Source organism: Ursus americanus, chromosome 2, assembly GCF_024610735.1.
Source record: "Ursus americanus isolate L20-20 chromosome 2, mUrsAme1.1.p, whole genome shotgun sequence".
Taxonomy (NCBI): Eukaryota; Metazoa; Chordata; class Mammalia; order Carnivora; family Ursidae; genus Ursus; species Ursus americanus.
In genome coordinates, this window is record NC_142128.1 from 99223265 (window position 1) to 99247524 (window position 24260).

The following is a 24260-nucleotide window of genomic DNA, read 5'->3' on the forward strand; positions in this document are numbered from 1 at the left end:
ATATGGTATTTGTCTTTGACTGTGTCACTTAGCATTATATCCTCTGGATCCGTCCATGTTACTGCAAATGGCAAGATTTCATTCTTTTTCATGGCTGAGTCATATTCTCTCATGTACATACACCACATCTTCTTTATCCACTCATCTACTGATAGACACAGGCTGCTTCCATAATTGGGCTGTTGTAAATAATACTGCAGTTTACTGCCTAAGGGTATGTGTATCTTTTTAAATTAGTGTTTTCATATTCTTTGGGTAAATACCCAGTATTGGAATGACTGGATCATGGGGTAGCTCTATTTTTAACTTTCTGAGGCACTTTCATACTGTCGTCCACAGCAGCTACACCGGATTCCCACCAACAGTGCACGAGCGTTCCTTTTTCTCATCCACGTCCTTGCCAACACCTGTTATAGTACATTTCAAAGACTCAAAGACCTCCGGTTCAGAGCACCCGCCTGTGACGTGGAGATACCCCTACAGTGCGCACTCACGATCTGTGGGCACAGGCATCTCTGTTCGCTGGTATCTTGAGTGGGCACTCCAGCAGCATTCGCCGCTGACGGCCGTGGGGTCTGGGTATTTGCTAATCCGATCCCTATGAATCCTGTGTCATTTTATCTGCTTTGAGTTTGGCTCTGTAACGATGCAGCAAGGACTGGCTTTTTTACCCAGCGTTAGGCCCTGGGAATACTTCATCTTTAGGATAATTTTTGTATGTGTTGAATCTTGTCCATTAAGAGCTGAGTTCTAGTTTGCTCTTTCAGCCTTGGGGGAACTCGGCAGTTGTCTCTCTGACAATGACCTTTTCTTTGTCCAAATGCCTACCTGTCATTTGTCACTCGTTTCTGCCTCCTTCTGCTTGTTTCCTTTTGTAGCAATGGCCTTACTGTTTCTGACTGTCCATGTCTTAGAGATACCCTGATTGTATTTGCTTTCTACTTAGTATGTAGCACAGCATCTTATACGGAGCAGATGTTCAATGGGTACTTGTCAGGGGGAATAAAGAGATTCCCTGACCTCCTTCTGTTTTTTGGCGTCTGAATGCCCAGATCTAGCCTCACGTTCCATCGTTCTTTAAAAAAGAGATTGGGATGCCTGGGTGGCTCAGTCGGTGAAGCATCTGCCTTTGGCTCAGGTCATGATCCCAAGGTCCTGGGATCGAGTCCTGTGTCGGGCTCCCTGCTCAGTGGGGAGTCTGCTTTTCCCTCTGCCCCTCCCCCTCGTGTGCATGCTCTCTCTCTCTCTCAAATAACTAAAATAAAAAAAAAAAAGAAATTTGGGAACCTATTTGAGTCTACTTGGTATCACAAGGCATGACCCACACCACAAGGAAGGTAGACACGAGTGAGTGGGAAGGGGAGGAAAGGAAAATACATATTAAAATGCTGAGACAAGTGTATTTCTAGAGTTCGTAGCAATGGAGCGGACTACATAGGACGACTGCTTAGAGTGTATGAGCAGCTTTACTTGATTATGGCCCATTCTTAGCGAAGCCTCCCTGACAGCAGAAGCTACAACTTCTTGGGGGGCTGGGGTCACAGGCTTCTATTAGGAACTAGTGATGTTTGCCCATAGTCACATATGTGATCAGACGGAGCTCAAACAATGCTGGTGCCAGAGAACAGTGAGGTGATGCCCCGTGTGGTGTGCGGCAGAGACCGTAGTCCAGCCAGCCGCCAGCGAGGTTTGGCATCAGGCGTGTTGGTAGTAGGGGACGCAGGTGTGCGGACATTCACCCCATTCATCCACATCAGCTCTGGCCCTTTTCCTGGTTCACCTTTTCCCAAGCTTTGCCCGGGGTAATCACCTCCTGACTGCTCCTTCCACTGCAGGTGGGATCAGGGGTGCTCACCGTGCATTCCCACACTACCCTGCTCTTCCTGCCATCGTAGACCCCAAACCTGGTGAAAGGTCGCCATCCATTCAGTTGTTTGTCTCTTATTCATCTCTGAGTGTAGTGCTGAGTGCACGGTGCTCGTGAGTGAATGTTCGAGGCATGTCTGCAGGAAGAGCAGTAGGGTTAGTGGAGGGGCGGGCTACTGGCGATCCTGGCTCACCAGGCTCTATAGGACAGACACACCGCAGATGACAGGGCTGCTGAGGCCTGCTGCGGCCTGCAGATGTCACACATCTGGAACGATAGACACAGGTGACCAGACTGCAGGTCACCGTGAGAGTTCTATCTACTTGGATGCTCCGCTGAACACAGGTGTGAAGATGGGCTTGCTTTGTAGGGACTGTCATGGCCAAGTGGGCCTCCAGCCCGTTGGCCTCTTTCCTGCCTTCTTTGCCTGGTGACGCTCCTCAGCTTGTAAGGCCTCAGCTTGGGTTTCTTCTCTCCTGGCAAGAATCCTGTGCTGTTCACTTCCACACCCACCTCTGGGTTGTGGGACCTCCAGTGGGGTGTGGATGTTTGAATTCAGCTGGAAGTTCCGGGGACCCCGCTGATTCACCGAAGTTTGCTCTCTTTCCATGGGGGGCATTCTCTGCGGGCCCCTGGGGCCCCTACTCCCCTGGGGCCTTCCACCACAGCCCCTACAGGACAGTCTGCTCCCCCCAGGAGAGGTGGTGCTGTGAAAAACGTCTTGTGTGCTCTTTCAGCCTTTTTTTCTACATATTTATACACATAACACGCACAGAAGTGGAGTCTGGTTTCTGTCCTTCACATGGAGCTCATGCCACAAATTCTTTGGTTTTAGGTTTTCCTTCCTTCTTCCCTTTCTCCCTGCCTCCCTTCGTCTCCCCTCTAACAAAATGGATGTTTATAAAGAATATCTTGATCTTTTAAGGGCCTATAAAACACCAAATTGGCATTCAAGTAATTGATTCCTCTGTAGGAAACATCCATTTGCTGCAGATCAACCACTCAGTTGTTGATTAATTAATCATGTAGTTCCGCAAAAATTCTCCTTTTTCTCTCTACAGGCATAAATCATCCACCACAGGGGGCTGGAAACTACTGGAGAGCCAGCAGAGTGAGGCACTCCACTGGGAGAGTCGGGTCTGTGCCCCAGATTTCTAGCTCTCTGCTCAACTCCCCACCCTGCGCCGCCCCGCCCCGCGCCCTGCCCTGAACGCCCTCCAGGTTCTGCCTGCCCCACGTGCCCTCGCCGTATCCCGAGAAACATGGTCGAAGAAGCGTCTTTGTCCCCCTGGCACACACTCACTTTGGAAAGACATAAAAATGCTTAAACAGGGTGCCTGGGTGGCACAGCGGTTAAGCGTCTGCCTTCAGCTCAGGGCGTGATCCCGGCGTTATGGGATCAAGTCCCACATCAGGCTCCTCTGCTATGAGCCTGCTTCTTCCTCTCCCACTCTCCCTGCTTGTGTTCCCTCTCTCGCTGGCTGTCTCTATCTCTGTCGAATAAATAAATAAATAAAATCTTTAAAAAAAAAATGCTTAAACAGTAAGGCTGTGGGATGGGGATCCCACAGCAGATCCAGATTTCCATGAATAACACATTTATTCAACACTCACTGGATGCCAGGCCCAGTTACCAATGCTGTATGTGTATTAACTTAGCCGATTCTCACAACCTTTTGAAGTGGGTTTTATTAGCCTCCTTATTTTATAGATGAGGGAAATGAGGCCCAGAGAGGTTGACTGGCCTCAAGACACACAGTAAATGATGGAGCGAAGGTTTGAACCAGGGCAGTCTGACTCTGGATCCTACACTCATAACCACAGAAGTTTGGCCCCCAAATGTGATTACGATTTAAGGAAGAGCAACACCATTTCGGTCATTGTGCAAAGAGCTGGATTTACTGATGGCTTCAGGGGCCCTTCTTTATGGATTCAGGATGACATTGGCCAGTCCTGTTTAGAGACTCAAGGAACTCTTTCTTTCTGAGGCCTTATCCTATAACATTAAAGAAAAAAAAAATGTTGCATTAAATGTAAATTTTTGCTACGAATACTTCAAAGATTTTTTTAATGATTTTTTATTATATTATGTTAGTCACCATACAGTACATCCCCGGTTTCCGATGTAAGGCTCGATGATTCATTAGTTGCGTATAACACCCAGTGCACCATGCAATCAATACGTGCCCTCCTTACTACCCATCACCGGTCTGTCCCATTCCCCCACCCTTCAAAGATGTTTTAAAAATAATTTGCTTTTGAAGTAATCTGGCTGTGAACAATTTGCTTAATTCATGATTGGCTGTGATTTCTCATTCACATTTTGAATTCTTGTCATTGTTTCTAGATGTAATGACATTGTTATGAATATTAATTTAGCAAATGAGGTTGACATAGTATTACATTTTGTAGACATATAATGAATCATTTTTTAAAAAGATTTTACTTATTTATTTGAGAGCGAGAGAGCACAAGCAGGTGGGAGGGGCTGAGGGAGAGGGAAAAGTAGACTCCCCGCTGAGCTGAGAGCCCGATCCGGGACTCGATCCCAGGACCCTGAGATCATGACCTGAGCTGAAGGCAGATGCTTAACCAAGGGAGCCACCCAGGTGTCCCATGAATCATTTATGGATTGTGGTTTTGCATTCATAGTTTTAAGCCAGTACTTTTCCTTTATTCAGTCTTAAACCTTCCCTTGCCCCCGAATGGACTTATAGGCCCGTGTTGTCGCTGCAGGGCTGATGAACATACGTGTTCCCGGCCCTGATCCACCTGCTCACTCCCTGCAGGGAGGCCTCGGATTTGCTGGAGCAAAATCTGCAAAGCCTCTTGAGGTCTGGGCACGGAAACCCCTAATATCATTTTTGCCACATTTATTGGTCAAAGCGCATGACGAAGCCCACGTAGATGCAAAGGATCCCTGCTTTTTACTGGGACCATGCGCTGCAAGCTTAAATACCGCGAGCAAGTGCTCCTCTCGCTGAAACAAAACGCTGCCCCTGTGCCTCCCCCTGAGTAGCCCCTAGTGACAAAGTCACTGCCCAAGGGGCGTGTGCCCAGGGCTGAGAGGGGTTACTGCGGCCCATGTTGCCAGCAGTGACAGGGTGAGGGGTGGAGAGAGACTGTGCGATCAGGCTGGGCGGGAGCCGAGGACAGCTTGTCCTTCTTCGGTCTCATTTCTACCCTATGGCACAACTTCTCCATATAGGTGGCCATATCCTATTCAGCTCGTAAAAGCCCATTCAGTATACTGCCCTGAGCTAGTAAAATCATAATAAATGTTAGCATTTGCTTGTCATTTTCATTAAGAAATAAATGTCTTTGTGTGAATAGGGGCCTCCCAACATACCCGGTCACGATCAGAGCACTGAAAGCACCCCGTGCTCAGTGGCATGGAGGGGACCTGGGTACGGTCAGCCCCCAGTCATCTGCCACCAGGAGAAGAGATGGGCTTGGGTGGCGAGCTCAGGTACGTCCTCCTGACTCTCTGTCCAGCCAGGGTGCTGGGCCACTTCTGCTGCAGAGGGTGTATCCGCTTATAATACTACTTTTGTTAGAAAGAGAGAGATGAAAATGCTGCATCATATCACGAAATTAACCTGTGACTGTTCCTTATGTCCCACATTTTGGCAGGATCTTCGCATCTTACCCATCAGACAATGGGCGTAAGCTCTCAGATGCATGAGCTAGGTCTGTCTATATGTCTCCTCTCTCTCTTTTTTTAATTTTAAAGAAATATATATACATATATTTGAAGTTGTGAAAGGGCACTTGGGTGGCTCAGTCGGTGAAACGTCTGCCTTTGGCTCAGGTCATGATCTCTGGGTCCTGGGATTGAGCCCCGCATCAGACTCCCTACTCTGCAGGGAGCCTGCTTCTCCCTCTGCCTCTGCCTCTCTCTCTGTCTCTCACGAATAAATAAATAAAATCTTAAAAAAAATAAAAATATAAAGTTGTGAAATATAACACAATTAAGAAAAATACATAAGGGGCACCTGGGGGGCTCAGTTGGTTGAGCATCTGACTCCTGGTTTCGACTCAGGTCATGATCTCAGAGTGCTGAGCTCGAGCCCCATGTCCGGCTCCGTGCTCAGCGGGGAGTCTGCTTGGAGATTCTCTCCCTCTGCCCTTCCCCCCCCCCCCCGTTAGCTCTCTCTCATGCTGTCTCTCCAAAATAAATAAATCTTAAAAAAAGTAAAAAATATATAAAAGATAACAGTAAGTTTTTCAAATTATTATGAAGCAAATACTCAGGTCAAAAAGAAAATATTGGCAGCACCCCAGAAACCCCTGCGTGCCCCCTCCTGATTACATCCTTTGCCTCTCTCTAGAAGTAGCCACTATCCTGACTTTCATGGTTATCATGTCTTTGCTTTTTTTGTTTTGTTTTTGTTTTTTTAGTATTTTTACCACCTGAGGATGAATCCTAAACACTGTATTAAAGTGTTACCGGATTTTGAACTTTATGTAATCAGAGAGCACGTTTCTCCCTGCACCGTATTTGTGAAATTCATCCATATGTTCAGGTGTAGCTCTGATTAATGTCCACCGTGGCATGCCGTGCCATGAACACACCACACCTTATTTTTTTTTTATTTAATTAATGATTTTTTATTATATCATGTTAGTCACCATACAGTACATCCCCGGTTTCCGATGTAAGGCTCGATGATTCATTAGTTGCGTATAACACCCAGTGCACCATGCAATACGTGCCCTCCTTACTACCCATCACCGGTCTATCCCATTCCCCCACCCCCCTCCCCTCTGAGGCCCTCAGTTTGTTTCTCATAGTCCATAGTCTCTCATGTTTCATTCCCCCTTCTGATTATCCCCCCGCTTTCTTTATCCCTTTCTTCCCCTACCGATCTTCCTAGTTCTTATGTTCCATAGATGAGAGAAATCATATGATAGTTGTCTTTCTCTGCTTGACTTATTTCACTTAGCATTATCTCCTCCAGTGCCGTCCATGTTGCAGCAAATGTTGAGAATTCGTTCTTTCTGATAGCTGAGTAATATTCCATTGTATATATGGACCACAACTTCTTAATCCAGTCATCTGTTGAAGGGCATCTCGGCTCCTTCCACGATTTAGCTATTGTGGACATTGCTGCTATGAACATTGGGGTGCATATGGCCCTTCTCTTTACTACGTCTGTATCTTTGGGGTAAACACCCAGTAGTGCAATGGCTGGATCATAGGGTAGCTCAATTTTTAACTTTTTAAGGGACCTCCACACTGTTTTCCAGAGTGGCTGTACCAACTTGCATTCCCACCAACAATGTAGGAGGGATCCCCTTTCTCCACATCCTCTCCAACAATTGTTGTTTCTTGCCTTGTCTATTTTTGCCATTCTAACTGGCGTAAGGTGGTATCTCAGTGTGGTTTTGATTTGAATTTCCCTGATGGCTAATGATTTTGAACATTTTTTCATGTGTCTGTTAGCCATTTGTATGTCTTCATTGGAAAAGTGTCTGTTCATATCTTCTGCCCATTTTTTGATTTGTTTATTTGTTTCTCGTGTATTGAGTTTGAGAAGTTCTTTGTAGATCTTGGATACCAGTCCTTTATCTGTAGTGTCATTTGCAAATATATTCTCCCATTCCATGGGCTGCCTCTTAGTTTTTCTGACTGTTTCCTTGGCTGTGCAGAAGCTTTTTATCTTGATGAAGTCCCATAAGTTCATTTTATCTTTTGTTTCTCTTGCCTTTGGGGATGTGTCATGAAAAAGGTTGCTTTGGCCGATGTTGTAGAGGTTGCTGCCTATGTTCTCCTCTAGAATTTTGATGGATTCCTGCCTCACATCGAGGTCTTTCATCCATTTGGAGTTTATTTTTGTGTATGGTGTGAGATAGTGGTCAAGTTTCATTCTTTTGCATGTAGCTGTCCAATTTTCCCAGCACCATTTATTGAAGAGACTGTCTTTTTTCCACTGGATGTTTTTTCCTGCTTTATCAAAGATTAGTTGCCCAAAGAGCCGAGGGTCCATTTCTGGGTTCTCTATTCTGTTCCATTGGTCTATGTGTCTGTTTTTGTGCCAGTACCATGCTGTCTTTGTGATCACAGCTTTGTAGTACAGCTCGAAATCCGGCATTGTGATGTCCCCAGCTTTGTTTTTCCTTTTCAACAGTTCCTTGGAGATTCGGGGCCTTTTCTTTTTCCATACAAATTTAAGGACTATTTGTTCCAGTTCTTTGAAAAATGTCCTCGGTATTTTGATCGGGATAGCATTGAAAGTGTATATTGCTCTGGGAAGCATGGACATTTTAACTATGTTAATTCTTCCGATCCATGAGCATGGAATATTTTTCCATCTTTTTATGTCTTCCTCAATGTCTTTCAAGAGTGATTTATAGTTTCTAGAATATAGGTCCTTTACGTCTCTGGTTAAGTTAATTCCAAGGTAACGTATGGTTTTTGGTGCTATTGTAAATGGGATGGATTCCCTAATTTCTCTTTCTTCAGTCTCGTTATTCGTGTATAGAAATCCAACTGATTTCTGAGTATTGATTTTGTATCCCACCACATTACTGTATTGCTCTATAACTTCTAATAGTTTGGGAGTGGATTCTTTTGGGTTTTCCATATAGAGTATCATGTCATCTGCAAAGAGAGACATTTTGACTTCTTCTCTGCCGATTTGTTGTCTGATTGCTGTTGCAAGGACTTCTAGTACTATGTTGAATAATAGTGGCGAGAGTGGGCATCCTTGTCGTGTTCCTGATCTTAAGGGAAAGGCTTCCAGCTTTTCCCCATTGAGAATAATATTTGCTGTAGGCTTTTCATAGATGGCTTTTATGAGATTGAGAAATGTACCCTCTATTCCTACACTCTGAAGGGTTTTAATCAGGAAAGGATGCTGTATTTTGTCAAATGCTTTTTCTGCATCAATTGAGAGGATCATATGGTTCCTGAGTCTTTTCTTGTTGATATGATGTATCACGCTGATCTATTTGCGAATGTTGAACCACGCTTGCATCCCAGGTATGAATCCCACTTGGTCATGATGGATAATCCTTTTAATGTACTGTTGGATTCTATTAGCAAGGATCTTGTTGAGGATTTTGGCGTCCATATTCATTAGGGAAATCGGTCTGTAATTCTCCTTTTTGATGGTGTCTTTGCCTGGTTTGGAGATCAAGGTAATATTGGCCTCATAGAATGAATTTGGTAGCTTTCCTTCTGTTTCTATTTTTTGAAATAGCTTTAGGAGAATAGGTATTATTTCTTCTTTGAATGTTTGGTAGAATTCCCCAGGAAAACCGTCCGGGCCTGGAGTTTTGTTATTTGGAAGGTTGTTTATCAGTGACTCAATTTCTTCATAATTAATTGGCCTGTTTAAGAAATCAATTTCTTCCTGTTTCAGTCTTGGTAGTTTATAGGTTTCCAGGAAGGCCTCCATCTCTTCCAGATTGCTTAGTTTTTTGGCATATAGCTGTTGATAATAGTTTCTAATAATCCTTCCAATTTCATTGGCGTTGGTCATGACCTCTCCTTTTTTATTCATAATTTTAATAATTTGGGTCCTTTCTCTTTTCTTTTGGATAAGTCTTGCCAGTGGTCTGTCAATTTTATTGATTCTCTCAAAGAACCAGCTTCTAGTCCTGTTGATTTGCTCTACTGTGCTTCTGGTTTCTAATTCATTGATTTCTGCTCTCATCTTGGTCAACTGCTTCCTCGTGAGTGGATTAGGCCTGTCCCTCTGTTGCTGTTCCAGCTTCTTGAGGTGAGAATATAAAAACTGCATTTTAGATTTTTCTATTCTTTTGAGTGAGGCTTGGATGGCTATGTATTTCCCCCTTAGGACTGCCTTTGCAGTATCCCATAGGTTTTGGACCGTTGTGTTTTCATTCTCGTTGTTCTCCATAAGTTGTTTAAGTTGATTTTTGATTTCCTGGTTTATCGAGTCATTCCTGAGCAGGATGGTTCTTAGTCTCCAAGTGCTTGAGTTTCTTCCAAATTTTTCCTTGTGGTTGAGTTCCAATTTCAGAGAGTTGTGGTCTGAGAATATGCAGGGGATAATTTCAATCTTTTGGTATCGGTTGAGACCTGTTTTGTGTCCCAGAACATGGTCTATTCTTGAGAATGTTCCATGGGCATTAGAATAGAATGAGTATTCTTTGGTTCTGGGGTGTAGTGTTCTATATATATCTATGAGGTCCAACTCGTCGAGTATGGCATTCAAAGCCTTTGATTCTTTGCTTAGTCTTTGCCAGGGTGTTCTGTCTATTTCTGATAGTGGAGTGTTGAGGTCCCCTACTATTAATGTATTTTTATCTATATGTCTCTTTATTTGGGCTAAGAGTTGGCTTGTGTATCTTGCTGCTCCCCTGTTGGGGGCGTATATATTTATAATTGTCATATCCACTTGTTGAATACTTCCCTTAAGAATAATATAGTGCCCTTCTGCGTCTCTAACTATAGTCTCTAATTTAAAATCCAATTTATCTGATATGAGAATTGCTACCCCAGCTTTCTTTTGAGGTCCATTTGCGTGAAAGATGGTCCTCCATCCCCTTACTCTCAGTCTGAATGCATCTTTGGGTTCAAAATGTGTCTCTTGTAGACAGCAAATGGATGGGTCATTTCTTTTTATCCAATCTGCAACCCTGTGACGTTTTATGGGAGCGTTTAAACCATTTACATTGACACTAAGAACTGAGAGATAGAATTTTAATGATGCCACGTTGCCAGTAAAGTCTTTGTTTGTATCGGTTGTGACTTTCTGTTCTGTATCACTCTTGGGGCCTTTTTACCTTTATAGAACCCCCCTTAATATCTCCTGTAGGGCTGGTTTTGTGGTTACGAAATTGGTTAATGACTGGCGATTCTGGAATGTCTTTATTTCTCCATCAATTCTGAATGACAGCCTTGCTGGATAAAGGATCCTTGGCTGCATGTTTTTCTCTGAAAGAGCTTTAAAAATGCCCCCCCAACCCTTTCTCTCATTCCAGGTCTGTGTAGACAAGTCTGACATAATTCTGATGCCCACACCACACCTTATTTAGCCACTTGACTTCTGGTGGACACTTGCCTCACTTCAGTGATCCTGCCATGCGCGCTCCCATATGTGGCTCCCGTACGTGGCTCCCGTACATGACAGTGTACATGTCACGGATTATGTAATGACTTCCCGGTACTTCCCTACTCAGGACTGGAATCTTGGGGTCACAGGGGGAACTTAGCAGTACAGCAAACAGCTTCCGACGCGACCGCACCATTTTGCATGCCCTCCAGTGACACTGGGGGCTCTTGTCGCACCACATTCTTTCCAACACGGGGGTCGTCTGTCTTCCTGACACTCACCATCCAGGTGGGTGTATAGTGACGTCTCACTGGGGTTTCCATGTGCATTTCCCTCCTGATGAATGATAACTCAGTACTTTTCGTGAGTTTGAATGTCCTCTTGTGGGACACCTGTTCCAGTGTTTTGGCCTTTTCTCTACTGGGTTCTTTGGTTGAATTTTTTTTTCATTGATTTCTAGTGGTTTTATATGTGGTCTGGTTGTGAGTCCCTTCTCAGTTCTGTTTGTCCCTTCTCTCACCTGGGCTTGGCTTTTCACTTGCCTCTGCTTATCAGAGAAGAAGTTCGGAATTTTGATAAACTAGAGTTCTTAATTTGAATATATTCCAATGAATTTTTCTTTTCCTTATAATTTATAGGTTTCCTTTCTTGGTCATATATACATGCTCCTGTATTCTTTCTTAAAAGCTTAAACTTTTTTTTTAATCTTTCACATATATACATATTTGGTCTTTTTTTTTTCTTTCATAGTTCGGTTTATAGTACACATGGACCTGAGTTTTTAAAGAGATTTACTTATTTATTTTAGAGAGAGAGTGTGTGAGCGGGGGGCTGGGGGCAGAGGAAGAGGGAGAAAAGCAGACACCGTGCTCAGTGAGGAGCCCCATGCAGGGCAGGGCTCAATCCCATGACCCGGAGATCATGACCTGAGTCAGATCAAGAGTCAGAAGCTTAACTGACTGAGCCCCCCAAGTGCCCCCAGGTAGACCCGATTTTTGTGAATGATGTGGGGGGGTTAAGTTTTAGTTTTTTCCCTCATGTATGTCCCACTGGCCCAGTGCCTTTATTGAAAAACTATTTTCCCCCCATTACTCTGGTATTTACGATGAGGCCATGCTGCCCCCAGGGTGTCCCCAGTTAGCAACTGAGCACAGCAAGGGTACTGGAGCCAGACCATCTCTGTCCCTCTAGTTGGAGGAGGACTTTGGCAGGACCTTTGCTTGAAGTCAGCCATCAGTCAACTGAGGCTTTCTCAGGCCTGCACCTCAGTCTGAGGGCTCCCTGCCTCCTCCTGTCCCTCACACTCTGTCCTCCATGGGCACCTGCCCCGCCGATGCTGGTGTGTGTCTAGCCCAACCTGGCATCTGCTTCCTGGAGGCCCCAGTGGACCTGGGGCGGGGGGAACCTGGATGAGAGCTGGGGTGACAAAGGCTGGGCTAAGTTCGGGGTGGAGGGGCCAAACTTTGTGAAGGAAGAGTGGGCGGCCGCTGCTTGGCGGTGTGCAGAGCAGGGAGGAGGCGGAACTGAGGAAGCTTGGGTTGGACTCAGTCACTGTGCAACGGAGTGGGGTCTGGGTTGCTGCTGGAGATGGCTTTAGTTCTATGCTAATTCAGGGGTTTTTGTGGGAAAAGTAACCTGATAAGTTACATTTACCTGGGTGCCCACCGTTTGCTGGGCGCATTTGCAAGGGACCCATTTCCTCTCCAGCAGGCCTTCCTCAGGGAGGAAGCGAAGCAGTTGAGGGAATCCCTGTGTCCCTTCTCCTGCGGTCTTTGTGCCAGGCCCCACTCCGGGCCGTCTTTCCAAGGCCTGAAGAGTCAGCGGAAGAACTGATCGGTTAGGCCGCATCTGGTTAGGTGGTGGCGGCTGAGACTGAAATGGGGGCGAGGTGCAGGCGGGGAGGGCCTGGCATGTGCGCCGTCGGCCACACCTGCGGAGGGTGACTTGGGGCAGGTCATGGAGAGGACTCCACGGCTGATCAACTGGCGAGTTGGCCCTGACCAGTGGCAGGCTTCTCAGCCCTGCCCCTGTCCTCATAGGCACATTCTGCTCACTATTCCCACGGTGGGGTGGCGGCAGAGCGAGGTGGTGCTGGGACCATCTGGGGGATTTACGTGGCTGGACCCGGTTAAGGCCTCTATACAGACTTGTAAAAAGTGGCGTGGGGATGTGCGGGAGCCACGTGGCCTGCGTGCCCCGTGCGCTCGCTCCCTGGCTTATTGCACCTGCTGCCCACCGTGTGGAGCAGCTGCCTCTTTCCTCTGTCCCTCCATGTCCTTGAGTTCGGGGGTGACAGATCAATTATACCAGTGTCGCAGAAGGGGAGACACCATGGCATGAGGTGGGAGGTGCATGTCTGTGAGAAGAAAGGACCATCATGGCTGGATTGGCATTAGGACGAGAATTCATTGGGACCTTTATGTGGGGGTATGGGTGAGCGCATGCATGTGCCGTGGCCTCAGGCGGGGTAGTGGGAAGAGAAGAGTGGCAGAGGTGTTGGAATCACAAAGCTTCCAAAGAACTTTAAGACCCTTCCATTCGGCCGCTATTGGCTCGGTTTGCTGGTCCTGGGGCCTTGAGGCTCTGTGGACGGTGACGGTGTGGACACCATGTCCGGGAGGGGAGCTCGACTCCAAGGTTCCTTTCCGTGTTAGGGATGGACAGATGGTTCAAGGGAGTTTCTAACTTTATACCGTTGGGTACCAGGTTTCAAACTAAATTTGGGCTCTGGCTTCCAGCTTTCCCGTTGGCCCTGGATTGAGAATAGCCTCTCATCTCCCAGCCATCTGGTCCCTCCTGGTCTCCCCTGCTGACTGACGTCTCCACATATCTTCCCACAGAGAGGACAGAATCTCAACCAAATCTATTAGGTGAATCTATGCTTTTCCAATAGGGGATCCCCAGGTGGGATTCTGGAGAGGAATGGGTCCCCACATTGAAAGCGTCCATGGGCTGTGGGTCATATTATGTTTGATGGGATGGGATGGCGCCCTCGGGTAGCCGCACGTTGAGCTGTGCCCTGGATGGGGTAGTTCCTGCCTATGCGTCTAGATCTTGGTTTCTCGAAACTTCCTCTTCTGAACAAGCAGGCTCTGGTGCTGCCTTTCCATCTTCTAGCATCAAGGGACACGTGTGAATGCCTGCTCTGTGCAGGGCACTGGTGGCCCAAAGAGGTAGAAGCAGTAGTCACTACTGGTTTGGAACACAACTGGTTTTCTAAACCAGACAAAAACAGAGAATGAGCTAGCTTTAACCACGGCATTCATTATTGGTAAGAGAATAATCCGTTATTATGTCCACCAGGACTGTCTCTGCATGGAGACCATGACCCAGGCTTGTGGAGACCATAAGACAGACCAGACTCTGAGCTTTCTCCCCTTGAGCCCTCAGCCCCTGCCCCCGACAAGCCAGCATTTGTATCCCAGTGAGATCAGGTCAAAAGGAATGTCGAGGGCTAATTGGCAGAGAGTCAGTTGCAAACCGGGCCCACGTGACCGGAGTGACCAAACGGAATCAGAGGGCGGCGTTACCACTTGGCTAGCTCTGGAAAATCTGGGACCTCGGGCTCCCCTCGTCAGCACCAGATGGCAGAGCCGCCCTCCGCCCTCCGCCGGCATCCTCACCCACGCTCTGCCTTGTACCAGGAGGCCTCTGTCAGCCAAGAGAAGCAGTTACAGTTGAAATAAATGTGTGGCGATACCCGCGTGGACGTAGCTCAGGTGGCCCCTGACAGGTGTCAGGTGAGGGGAGCTGCGGCAGCTGCATCATCCCACGGGGGACGTGGGGCAGTTGGAGACTCTGGTGGTGGGCACAGGGTGCCTGGGTGGCATAGTTGGTCAAGTGGCCAACTCTTGGTTTTGGCTCAGGTCATGGTCTCAGGGTCATGAGATCAAGCCCCGTGTCGGACTCCATCCTGAGCGCACAGTCTGGGATTCTCTCTTTCCCTCTTCCCCTCCCCCCAATCACACACATGCTCTCTCTCTTTCCGTAAATAAATAAATAAATCTTAAAAAAAAAATGCCTGGTGGTGGGCAGACCCACCGCACACACCTACCCTCTTCCATCTCTTATCACAGATGCCCCCAGGGCTGAGTGCGAGCCGATTTGGACATGACTAGTCCAGCAGATTCGACTCCTCAGAGTTACTCAATAACAACAAGCAGGCTATGAAACTGGTAACATTTCCCCAAATAGATTTTGCAATGCTTGGAGGCTCCTCTCCACACATACTGGGTCGGGGGAGGGGATATTTCTATGAGTGATGGACCTAAAAATTGTGTGTGTGTGTGTGTGTGTGTGTGTGTGTGTGTGTGTGTGTGTGTGTGTGTGGCGGAGGTGGGGTGGGGGTGCTCACTGCAAATGTTTTCTTCTTGCAAAAATGTTAAACAAGTCTTGTAATGGTGGTTTAAGTTTTTGTGGTCGGCTGCACATGTGGCGTCAGTGCCGTGGCTTAGCCACACCTCTCAGCCCCCGCCATACGGGCTGGCACGTGCGTTCTTGTTGCAAAAGTGCAAGGTATGGTGGGAAATCCAGGCAAGGCAAGGTGCATGAGTCGTGACGCTGCTCTTAAGGGATAAGGCCGTACATTTCCTGGGCTTGTCCAGGGAGCCTGGAGCCCCGGAGAGCCTGGACCCAGCACTGCTGTATGCTCCAGGCCCCCTGGTCTACGTCGCCGTCCTTCTGTGCCCTGAATTCGCTCCCTGCCCTTGGCCAGCTTGGGGCCTTCTCCCCTTGCTTCCTGCCCCTGCCCCATCCTGCTGTGTCAGGCCAGTGACGATCCCTCTTTGGAGTCTGAGGTTGGATGTTGCTCCCCTGGGAAGACTTCTCTGAGCCTCCAGGCCTGGTGCTGTGTGCTCCTGTGGCAGCCCCCGTGTCCCAGGGACACAGGACATCATTTATCCCCCTGGGCTTCTATGCCGTTTGCTCTCTATTTACTTTTCCCACACAGAGCCTGGCACACAGTTGGTGTTCAGTGATGCAGTGAGGGGATGCACCGTATGGTCACTGGAGGCCCTGTGTGCTTGTCTTCCTTTTTTGCTCTCCCTCACACCCTCTTCCAGACAGCCCTCCTTCTTGTCTGAACGAACTCAGAAGTGCTATTGTCTGTTTCTGTTTTATACCCGGATGCCACTTCCCTGAAGTCTGTTTGGGTGAAATAATAAAACTTTGTTTTACTTGCTCGGATGTTTTCCAAGCTGCGTCATGGTCACGAAAGGAGAAAATCGCAGCTGTCGGAGGAAGACCAATGTCAGAGCCCTTACGGCTAAATCATCAGCACTGCCCGCAGCTCTCCCTGGCTTGGGGCCTTGTGTGTGAACAGATATTTTCAGATTGCCTTGGGGATTTATAACCTCTGGGCCAGAAGATGATGGAAGAGCCGGCATGGAACAGGTGTCTCTCCTCGCTCCTGTTCTGCTGCCAAGTGCAGCGTCCTTGCCGCCCCGACGGCTGTGGCCTCTCTCATCATGCTCTCCTGAAAGGGATATTTTGGAGGTAGAAATCCAGGTGTGGGGGAGGAAGGATGAAACACCTTTAGATGTTTATCTTTAGTTAAATTGGCATAAATGATCAGGGCGGGCTGTTACAAGAATGGGGGGGCCGGGGGCGGGGAAGCCACGTGGGTCCTTGACTTTGAGCAGACCCTATGTAACCTTCGTTCTACCAGCCGGTGCTGGGGGGTGCAAGGAGGCCATGGTTCAGTGTCACTCGAGTTTGTGCTAAGATACCTACAGCGAAAGAGGAATTAGAGAAACAGACGCCTAGCACATGCCAACCCCTGGGCTCTGTGTGACTTACTCATCATCTCATTGAACTGTTTTGATTAAATATTGAGTAGCTTCCAGAGGACAATCATGAGATGTGTGTGGTGTGTAAAGGATTGTCCTAGAGTGCCCACCTGTATACAGCCTCCCATTGAAATCCCAGTGTGTTTCTTCCCTTCCCAGGTACAGTCGTTCTCCTAAATGCATTCATTTTCTTCTTAAAATACCTAAATCATTCATTTTCTTCTTAAAATACCTTTTCACTTTTCCTTCCATCCCGAAACAATGTATCGTGTCATTTTGCACGTTTTTGGACTGTGTACCAAGGGAATCATACTGTACGTATTTTCTGCAACTTTCCCTTTTTCACTGAAATGTCTGATTGCAAGGTCCATTGATGTTGTCAGCGTCGCTGTAATGGGCTCCTTTCCTCCGTTGGGTGGCATCAAACACACAAGAATGCATTTATTTGTTCTAATGTGCATGAACGTCTGGACAGTCCTCACCGCCTTGGTCGTCCCATGTGGCTGCCTAGTGCAAAGGGACAGGAGGACCAGGGCATTACCCTAGACACTGGGCCACAGGCACGTACATCTCCACGCCTGTTGGTAATTCCAGGTGGTTCTCCAAGTGCTCGTCCCAGTTTCCACTCCCGCCAACACCATGCAAGCGCTCCGGGTTTTCTGCATCACCGCCAACACTTGCTTTTGTCAGACCTGTTCATTCTCGCCAGTCTGCTGGTATGAAATGGTGTCTCGCTGTGGCCTAATTTTGCTTTCACTGCTCATGCATGGGGTTGAGCATGTATCATATGAAGGTAGCTGTTCGTATTTCTTTTTACGCAGAGAGCTAGCTCAAGTCCTTTGCTAGCCCTTTTCTATTGGGATATATGTTTTCTTCTTATAGATTTCACTCGCCACGGCCCCTGAGCCTCATGTCCTTTGTCCATTTTTGAAATGGGCTGTTTATTTTTTTGTCGTTGAGTGTATGAGTTCTTTATATATTCTGGATATTAGTCCCTGATCAGACATAGGATTTGCAAATACGTTCTCCCATTCCGTGGGTTTTGATTCACTCTCCTGTAGTGCCCACTGATGCACAATAGTCTTTAATTTTGATGAAGTCCTATTTATCTGTTTTTTCTTTTGTTACCTTTGCCTTTGGTGTGATATCCAAGAAATCACTGCCAAGTCCAAAGTCATGGAGACTTTCCTCTACGTTTTCTTCCGAGTTCAGCAGTTTTAGCACTTAAGTTTAGCTCTTTGAACCTTTTTGCGTTAGTTTTTTAAAAAGATTTATTTATTTGAGAGAGGGAGAGAGAGAGTGCATGTGTGCCTGCCGGGGGGAGGTGCAGAGGGAGAGGGAGAGAGAGAATCTCAAGCAGACTCCCGGCTGAGTGCAGAGCCAGATGTGGAGCTCGATCTCACAACCCTGAGATCACGACCTGAGCTGAAACCAAGATTTGGATGTTTAATGGACTGTGCCACCCAGGTGCCCCAGCCTTTTTGTGTTAATTTTTGTGTATGATGTAAGGTAAGGGTCCAGATTTACTCTTTTGCATGTGGGTAACCAGTGTTTCCAGAACTATCTGTTGAAAAGGCTGTCTTTTCTCTATGGAATGCTCTTGGCACCTTGTTGAAAATTACTTGGCTATTGTTCCAGGGCTTAGCCTCACCCCAGGTCTCCTTCCTGTTTTTGTGGGTTTTGAGGGAACAGCAGCTAGTGAGTGTGGTTAGCCTGCTGTCTGAACCAGAACCCTAAGATTTCTGGAAATAAAAAAGGCCTTGTCATGGAGAAGGCACTGGAAATCCTTGCCCCCACCCCTCTACCCTCTCTGTCCCTTCAGCCTTCGCTCTGGGGCCCACTTCCACACTCTCTGCTCTGCTGGTTAATCTGACCACATATTTTGACTAGTGTAAAAAATAATCAGACACACAACATGTTACTCATTGCTCTTGAGATGGTAATACGAAGAGCCCAAATCATGTTGAGTATCTCTTAACATGAGGATGTAAGACAAGTAATGGTACTACTCTTAAAAACAGGGCTGTGTGGTTCTCATCATGGGGGAAAAGAAACTGTCATTCTCCCAAGCCCATTATTTCATTATTGACTGGTTGGCTTTTTAGAGGTGTTGGGCTTCTTTTTCTTTTCTTGGGCGATGATCTGTTAAGGTCATATTTAGCTCATCTGCTTTACTAAGGGTCTTTAGGGATAACATTTGAGTCACTCATAAGCCTGGAAGACAGTCAGACATACATTGTAATATCCAAATTACGCTGGGATAAGGACTCTCGGAAGCTGGAGGGGACTGTCCTGATGCCTTTTCCCACCTCTGGAATCAGACTGGGTGTGCGAGGTTGAAAGATCAAACATTGTCCGTACAGATGATGGAGCCAGTGTGCACACAGTAGGGATGAAGATTGACCACAAAAATCAGGCAGAGGGGATGTGGACGGACTGGGGAGGCTGAATCTTCTCTGGATGGTCTTCGCATTTCCATTCATAAAATTAGCATACTGTTTGGCTTTTGGGCTCTGATAAGCTGACGGCTGGGGTTTCCTTTACCCTCCCTTTGTGCTCCCCCAGCTGCCTCTGGGTTGATTTATTTATTTTAACTGCTGTTTATAGTTGACACACAGCATAGATGGCCAGCCCTCAGGGTGTGTTAGTGGATTAGCATAAAATTCTAGAGGCAAATATTTTCTGACTCCGGGAGAGGCGGATGTGGCTGGGCTTTTCTTCAGCAGGTTTGCTGTGACCAGCATGTTCCATGAAGATAGAAAAGAACAAACATGTCACTTTTCTCTCCGAATTAGCTACTGACTAGTTTTTCATCTAAAATAGTGATGGATATTGAAATATCCTTGTGCAACGCACCTGGATCCCATAGAATTTCCTCCTTATGTACATAGGTAATGAAATGGAAGGAATTTTATTCGCCTCAATTCCTCCTGGAGAGAGGGAGTATGCTTTCGGGAGAAATGTTTTGAGAAGGTCAGAGAGGGGGACCCCAAGTGACATGCTCAAAATCAGAAGGTGTTCAGAATGCCTCCTAAGGAGGGTGAGTCCCATTAACCAGCAGATTTTGCTTTTCTGAAGACTGAGGTCGTCGGGTCTACAAGGTTGCAGGCTGGGAACTGCCATGTCCCCGCATTGCTCTTAAGGATGGAGGGAACGAGAATCTGATTCTAATTTTCTTCTCAGCCATGCGACTCAGCTCATGTGTTGCTGGGGTCCACCTTGCGTCCCCGGGGCAAACATGGCACATTTCCTGGGGCATTGGTCTCCATAAATAGACCGTGGAGAATTCCAAACTCACATATGCTGTTAAAAACATTAACCTTTAAAGACATTGCTGTGAGTCACGTGAGTCTGTGGTCCTCAACACTCCCCCTCTGGGAGCGGGATGCTATGTACTTACCTTCCCCAGGCACACACAAAGTGCTGCAAGAATTCAGGGGACAGAAGGAGCATTTTTGGCCGTGGACGGTCACTGAGTGACGATGGGGGCCTTTAGGGAGGCAGCACCGGAGGTGAGTCTCCAAGGACTGAGAGTTTTTGTTAGGGAGAGATTGGTGGGTCCGTGTTGGGTTGGCGGGGACCTGCCCCATGAGGGGGTGGCGTGACTCCCAGCTCAAGGCTGGAAATGCCAACCAGAGAGGGGACCAGTGTGGCTGAGCTGTGGGACAGTAGGAAGGAGGAGATCTGAATTGCACGTGGGGACCACTGGGTGGGAGCCAACCGTCGTCAACTACTGTTTTTTTTGTGGTTAGGCATCCCTGATGAGAGACCAGGGCGTTTGGTCAGCGGTCCCTAATCACAGATGCCTCCGAATCACCAGGGCAGAACTTTGAGCCCTGCCGGGACCCCGCCACTGGAGTTTCTGACTCAGGAGATCTGCTGTGGAACCCAAGAAATCTATGTTTGGAAAACGTTCTTCAAGGATTTTTGTTCACTCCCTGGTTTTAAAACGCCACAATGGGAGGTGATGGCAAGAGCCCACTTGTAACGTAGTAGAACCTGGATACAGGATTCAGGATTCAGGATTCAGGGTGGCGGCAATGGGACGGAAGAGGGGGTCTGTTTGAAAGGCTCCGTAAAGGAGCAAGGAGGGCGTGAGGTGACATCAGACCTGTCAGAACCCCAAACTGCCATCACATGGCTTTGTTCAGCGGTTCCTGAATGGAACCCCTCCCATCTAGCAGGTAGAAAGGAGCTCTGCCGAGCTTTAGCAAAGGAGAAATTTTCACAGGTGGGGACTGTGAGCACAGAACACATTGTTTCAGGCGAGGGCCGCTTCCTGAGGGGTATGGAGGAGGTCTCCTGGGTGGACTGGCCCACTGGGCCACTCCTCGGTGACTGCTTCAAGCTTCCTGGGGCTGGGATTCTGGAAACTGCTTTGCTGGCTGTGTTAGCGTGCGTGGCTCCATCTGGGGCCTATTTGGACAGACCACTCCCCCTCCGCTATGTGGGCTATGCTGAGCCGTGCCCCGCTCTCCACGTCCCTCCCAGATCAGCGATTGCTGGGCTCCCCCACTCCCCGGTGACTGCATGAGCCTCACTAATGGCCTTTTCTGGGGAGATAATTCCACAGGATACATAGTTATTTGAGCTCTTTGTGGACAGTTTTTCAAAAGGATATTTTTGCACACTATTATTGCTGACATTACCATCATCATTATGTTTTTAAAAGCTATTTTATTACAATTTCTAAACTTCAGTTTTGTCTAATTCTCTCTTTTGAAAAAGAGTTGTACTATGCAGAGCAAAGGCATTAGGAAAAAATTCTCAAGTTTCTGTTGCAGAGGGGCACATAATCTCTGTAAAGACTGCACATCTAATTTGTCCTTGAATAGCCTCAGAATAATGGGAGACTCACAGACAGTGTGAACCCTGGTGTTATCTAAGACAGCAAGGTAGGGCTTGATATCCAACAAACTAGATTTAAGTCTTGTTTGGGCACCAGAAGGAAATTAACCGGTTCTATCACAAACCCTCAATGCCAGAGCAGACAATGTTTCATTAAAAGGCAGAGAAAAAGTGCTGATGTATGCTCCTCCTTTTTGGGAAGCTGATCCTTTTGTCATGGAACAAAGAAAGGCTGGTAAAAATATTCACTCTGCAGTCATCAGGATGGAGGAACTTGAGTCTGATGAACGAACGTATTTATGATTTGTCATAGTATTTTGGCTACGTGATTCAGCATTTTGATTTGCAGTGACCATTTTGAAAAAATGAGGCCGTTCTTGGTCCTGGAATGTGTTTCTTGGGAACATTCCTACTGGGCGGACAGGTGTTGACTGTGAGGAGCTGTCAGCCTTCCTGGAAGATAAGAACATGGGAGTCTCAGAAATGTCAGTCTGGGTTGGCCAGTGTGATGTCAATGAGGTTAGGCCTGAGCGAGGGGCACGTGTAGGAATGGGAAGGACACAGCCACCGCTGGCATCAGTCTCAAAGGGCAGGAAGGAACCCCCTGAAAAGCTGGTGGTGGGAGGGACAGTTTTACTCTACCCTGCAGTTTCTTCTGGAGGGTCTAAGAATCACGTTGACATGAGACAGATTAACAGCAACAAATCAAATTTAATTTCGTGCCTACTGGAACCCCACATACAGAGAGGTTCAAAGACAGGAAGGTAAACTGAGGCACAGGTGTGCCATCTTGAGCTAAGGAATGGATAGGGGCCTGGGGCCTCTAAGGGAGGACGGCAATCCACAGGGCATGTTTGGTAATGAGAGGTCTGCTCTGCCACACAGACGGGTCACTCGGATAAAATCGACCTCTGGTAATAATTCTGATTCTGGGAAGGACCCACAATTTACATCCTTCTAGGTCGTCAGGGGAGGGGCTGAAGTTTCTCCTGAGTCTGCTGCATCCTGGTTGCCCTCGCCCCAGAGAGGCCACATGCCAGAGTGGCACATTTTGGGGAGACTTGCTCTGAACCCCTCACTGGCTTCCCCAGTAATCTGTCACAGGCCAGTAAGGCATTACTCTATCTGAGCGACCCTAGAAGCACACTTTGTTTTTAGCCTGTATCACCTCGCTCTGTTTCCTTCCCATTAAATCCCAACTCTGCGGCTCACCCCCGGAGGCTTACCTCTCCAGCCTCATCTCCCGCCCCTGCTGGCCTTGCGGAGGTCCTCCCACACCAGGGGATGTCCTCTCTCTCATGCCTCCACAACTTCGGTCTTTTGCCCTTTGCTTATAATGCCTTTCCTGCACATGTCCCTCGATCAAAATCCTACTCCTTTTTTTCCCAAGGCCTGACTCAATGTCACCTCTATCATGAAGCCGTCTCGACCCCCACAGTCTCTCAACACACATAGAATGAGCATCCTCCATATGCCAGGCGTGGTGCTGATGAGGATGAAGATGGGCAAGACACAGTCCCTTCAGGGGGTCCTGTATGCGCTTCCTTAGCCAGCGAGTAGAGGTGGGATGAAATCACAGCACAGATCTGTCATGGATGCAAGCCCCCATTCCTGGTTGTCCTATAGCACCGCCCTGGGCGTATGGAGGAGGCCCATTCTATAAAAGCAAAGGGAAGTTGACTTGTGAGCGATCTGCTTCTCCCTGTGGGATAAGCTCCAAGGGGCTCTCATGACACCCGATGATCTGGGGACTCTGGGCACTTGAGGGCAAGTTCTCTGCTTCCCTGGGATGCTGCCGGCCTCTGAGAAAAAGTCTGGCTTTTGGCACGTGGGGAGACACAAGGAAGATGGAGGCAGAGGTAGGATGATGCGAGCACAGGCCAAGGAGGGCTGAGAGCTACTGGAAGCTGAAGGGGTGAGGGAGGGTCCTCCTGTAGAGACTGTGAGGGGGCGTGACCCTGCTGACTCCTGGGATTCAGACTTCCCACCCCCAGAGCTGTGAGAAAATTCATTTCTGTAGTTCTAAGGTCCCCCAGTTTGCGGGACTTGGTGAGGCAGCCCCAGGAGATGAATAGTGTGTGGAGCGCTGTGTAGGACTGGTCCTTTGGGTCATGTTTCTGGTTGCCCGTGCCCCGCGCACTACTGTGGGTCCTGGAATCTCCGCGGGCCGGGTGGGGGTGCAGGCCTGCGGAAGGAGCCAGAGGTCGGGACCCAGGGAGGCCACGGAGGAAGGCCAGCCTCCCGGGACCTCAGCCCTAGGGGCACAGCAGCCCAGGATACCGGGAGGGACCAGCCACAGCCGGGGACATGCGGTAGGACATCTGTGTCCAGAAGAGGTCAGGGGACAGCGTGTGGACCACAGGCCCATGCGGGATGCTGTCAAGACAGGACATGTCCCCTGTTCCCGGCGCCATGTGAGAAGGAAGCAGGTGTGTGGCCAGAGCGCCTCTAGAAACAGGAGGCAGACCTGACAGGGAATTTGAACTTGGAAAGTCAGTGAACATGTACCTGAAAGCAACATTTCCAGCCAGTAAGAGCCTGAGGCTCAGGCTCCTGGAAAAATCCGGGAGTGTGTGTGCTGTCATTAGGGACTGAGCACAAGAAAAGACTGGTTATTGAAAATTTATTTATAGTTTTTGCCTATTTGAGTTTTAGTTTATAAATTCCACTCCACCCCTAAATATTTACCACATTCTGTGTTTTTTTCCCTCCCATGTTTTCTTCCTCCACTAG

At 47.8% G+C, this 24260-nt stretch overlaps 1 protein-coding gene across 6 annotated transcripts in view; it reads left to right on the forward strand.

The window, feature by feature from the left end:
- Positions 1–24260, forward strand: part of CNIH3 (cornichon family AMPA receptor auxiliary protein 3) — a 338644-nt gene that overhangs the window by 86607 nt on the left and 227777 nt on the right. Inside the window, exon 5 of one of the 6 annotated variants that reach the window (XR_015723195.1) lies at positions 20432–24250. The exons of 4 other annotated variants lie outside the window; for them this stretch is intronic. The gene's annotated coding sequence lies outside the window, so the exon portion shown is untranslated. Of the gene's footprint in view, positions 1–2928; positions 5850–20431; positions 24251–24260 lie in introns of those variants that run through there. One more of the 6 variants, XR_015723196.1, reaches the window with a different exon arrangement.